The sequence below is a fragment of the Macrotis lagotis genome, chromosome 6, assembly GCF_037893015.1.
Source record: "Macrotis lagotis isolate mMagLag1 chromosome 6, bilby.v1.9.chrom.fasta, whole genome shotgun sequence".
NCBI lineage: Eukaryota > Metazoa > Chordata > Mammalia > Peramelemorphia > Peramelidae > Macrotis > Macrotis lagotis.
The window spans coordinates 215,089,288-215,093,279 of NC_133663.1; the positions used below are offsets into that span (position 1 = coordinate 215,089,288).

The 3,992-nt window shown below is 34.4% G+C and overlaps 1 pseudogene; it reads right to left on the reverse strand.

The window, feature by feature from the left end:
• Positions 1–408: 408 nt before the first annotated feature.
• On the reverse strand, positions 409–1,057 carry LOC141492012 (trafficking protein particle complex subunit 6B pseudogene; annotated as a pseudogene).
• Positions 1,058–3,992: the final 2,935 nt, after the last annotated feature.

Below are 3,992 nucleotides of genomic sequence, written 5' to 3' on the forward strand. Positions count from 1 at the left end.
TCCTTCATCTAATTTCTTTCTTTCAAAGATTTATCTCCTTTCTTTCCCACCTTGTGGATCCCAGAAATCTTTTAGTCTTAGTTTTTGTAGTGCCATGACAAATATGAAAATTGCTCATTTTTACATATACTTCCAACTTTTTTAAATCCAATCTAGCCTGTTTTTCTTTGAGCCTGCTGACTTTAATTTTTTTAATGCCAAATAAAAATTATCATGAATTAATAGATCAGCACAAAAAAGTTGTTACTTGGTTGCTGTGCTTATTTAGTAAAATTTTAAATGAAATAAAATATATTGTATTATAAAGCTACAGCTTAAGTGTTTCAGTAAAATTTTCTTTCATACTCTCCTGTTCCATCAGATGATATAGATATACTAATACTAATGTTAGACTAATCTTAACAGACTATAAGTTACATCATCTAATAAATTAAATTGACATACAGCTTATACAAATGAATGCAATCAATTATGACAATGCCAATAAGTCAAAAGTTACTACTCAAACATCTTTATAAATGAATAATTTAATGTCTTTACATTGTAGAAGGATTTGAGTGCATGCTACATCTTCTGTATCATCACTTGAAATTTACATGCTGGCATTGCTGACACTTCAGCTGTTACGATACTTTTTACCCCCAAATTTGATAAGCCACCTCTGATTAAGCCACATGTAAATGCTAAATACTTTGGTGCATGATCTAAATACCGTTTTCCTGCAGACATCTGAGTCAGGAGTCGAAATTTGTTGTCTTGAAGTACACAGATGCCCTGATGATTTGTCCTTAGATTATCAATTTGTTTCTTGAAAACAGTGGTCCAAAAATCTTTGCAAATGAACTTCATGATATCTAATTCATCCTTGAATCTTGCAGTGTCCTTTGTAAACCTTTCTATCAATCCTTGTCCCACTCTAAAACCCATGTTCTCCAACTTAGTTATGCATCTTCCATTTTCCACCTCCCCCTGATCCGCGGACTTGTACACGCCCGTCACCATCTCATTGTGTAGAAGCAAGAAGAGCGCCTCGTCTGCCATTTCCTGCTTCTTCTGGGGTGGGGTGGGGGTGGGGTGGGGGGGGGGGGCCGGGGCCCTAAGGCGGAGGCCGGGGCGGCACGTCTACAGCGCCCCCGGGGCCGCCGCTGCGCCCCTCTGCCCCAGGAGGCCCGGGCCGCGGCCAGGGCGTGGGCTTCACCACGCTCCAAGGCGCCGGCGGGGCCGGGAGCCCAGCTGCTCGCGCGGCCCAGCCCGAGACCTTGATGCATTAATTTTGCAGAAACTTTTCAGTTTCATGTAGAGTTGTAATTGCCTGTACCCTTTGGTTAAGAATAGATGTCTTATCTGTAGCTGGAGAAGTTATATGATTTGCTTATCTCTCCTTTTCTCTCTCTCTCTATGGTAGGTTATTTATTATTATATTCACATATATCTATTTAGAATATGTTGTGAAATAAGGTATAAAGTGTTGGTCTAACTTCTGCCAGATTGATTTTCCAGTTCTTACAACAGTTTTTTTTTAATCATATAGAGAGTTCTTTCTTTTTCTTTTTTAAGTTTTTCCAAGGCAATAGGGTTAAGTAGCTTGCCCAAGGCCACACAGCTAGGTAATTATTAAGTGTCTGAGGCTGGATTTGAACTCAGGTCCTCCAGACTCCAGGGTCAGTGCTCTATCCACTGCTCCACTTAGCCACCCCTAGAGAGTTCTTTCTTAAGTATCTTTCTTATGTATCCCATTTTATTGAACACTGGGTTATTGAATTCCATTATTTCTGATTCTCCCTTGTCTAATCTGCACAATTAATGAGTCTTTATTTTTAATTGGTACCAAATGTTTTAATGACTGTTTCTTTAATATAGATTGAAGTCTGCCAGTCAGATTCCTCTTTTGTCCCTACTTCTTTTCATCATTTCCCTTGATTTTGTAGATGTTTTGTTTTACCAAATGAAAATTTTTATTATTTTATTAAGTTTTATTCAGCATTCCTTTGATAATTTGATTAATATAACATTTAAAGTATACATTAATATAAATAATAGAATCATTTTTATTATATTTACATGATTCAGGCATTCTTCTAGCTATTTAAATTGTTCTTTGTTTTTATTTATATTTTTATGGAGCACTTTTTAATTGTCTTTTGTATGTATTAGTAGATTGATATTCAAATGCTTTATATATTTTTCAGTTATTTAGAATAGAATTTCAATTCAATTATTGCCTCCTGAATTTTTATTTTGTTATCATACAATTGACTTTCGAGGGTTTGTTTTGTGGCATACAACTTTTTTTCAGTATCTTTGCCAATTCCTTGGGATTTTTTAAGTATATGTGGATAGTTTTAGATCCTCTTTTACCTATCTTTACCTTAATTTATTTCCTCTTGTATTACTGTTGCTAGCATTTTCTGAAATATATAAAATAATAGTAGGGAGCATATACCCATGCTATATTTATTGGAGGAAGTTTTAGTGTATCCCTATTGGATATGATGTTTGTTTTTCAGCTGCTGAAAGATATTTGCTTTTTATATTTAAAAAAAGTCAATCTAAGATTATACTGTAGAGTTTTTAGTATAAATAAGAGATACTTTGTCAGAGATTTGGTTTTCTGTTTTGATTTTTTAATGATCAATTATATTGATTGCTTGCATCCCTGATATTCAACTTGGTCATAGTGAATAATTTCTTGGAAAAAAATCACTTTTATCTATGTGATTAACTGATTTAAAATTTTTGAATCAATATTTATTAATGATTTCGATGATATATAGTGCTCATAAAATAAGAATGGTAGAGGGCTCTCTTTAACAATTATTAAGAATAATTTGTGTAGTATAGTTTACTCATTTTTCTTTTAAAATTTGATGACATTCTCTTGTGAATCCATCAGGATTAGGAGTGTTTTTCTTTGATAGTTGTTTTACTTCTAGTTCTATGTCCTTGTCTTAGAAATCTCAGGTGGGGTGTTATGAAGTTTAGTTTGTGATGTTTCAGGTCTTTTACTCCATTATCACTTCTATTAGATGTCAGTTTTTACTTTTATCTCCTTGTATGCATTTAGAAAGAAATCTTTTAGTAGTCTTGTTATCTATAGCTGTTGTGATCCATAAGTGATGTAATTATTTGCCCTTCCAAAATTTCTGTTATCAAATTTGAGGAAGCAAATAAATTCTTGAACTTTGGTTCTCTTTTTAGGAATGTTTCAAATGCACCCCTCACCCTATTTTGTTGAATATTTATTTGTTTTCATTTATGGTTAGGCTTAGATTTTCAGGACTGGTCACCATGCGCTCTATCTTGAACTTCTTTCTTCCTTTGGGACACATTCTTTTCCCTCCTGTTTCTGGTTGATCTATTTTGACTCACTCCCCTTTGTTGATAATTTTACTATAGAATTATACCTTAAAATTCCTCAACCACCTCAAAAACTGGGTATTTCGTAATTTCCTAGGTTCTAATTCTTCCCCAAGTGACCTTTTATGGAACAAATGTAGCTCTAAGTCTGTTTCCCTCATATTTAATCAAGTGTCACAAATCCATACTTGTGTCCTGTCCCCTTTCCCTTCATTTCTCTGCTTCTGGACAAGTTCTTCTATGGCACAGAACACTACTTATTCTCATTGCTGTAACTTCCTGAACAAAGTTTTGCCTTTTGGTAATGTATAGCTCTGGGAGAAGTTGGTGGATGATCAGTGTTAGGGCAAAGAGTTGAGTTTTGTTGTAAGCATGTGAGTTAGTTTGCAATTCTATTTCTGTGAGCATGATGTTTCACAGTGAAAGAGGTTATTTTTGAATGAGTTAGAGATTAAAGACTTCTCTTTTGTTAGTTCATTGACTTGTAACTTTGCTAGGTTTTTTCATATCTTAAAGTATGGAGATAGCTGAAATGCTTCTACTTGGAAATATATGATGTGCTGATGTCAAATCCCAGAATTCTGAAGAGACTACAGCAAGAAATTTGCAATTATGCAATGAAATTGACCCAGACA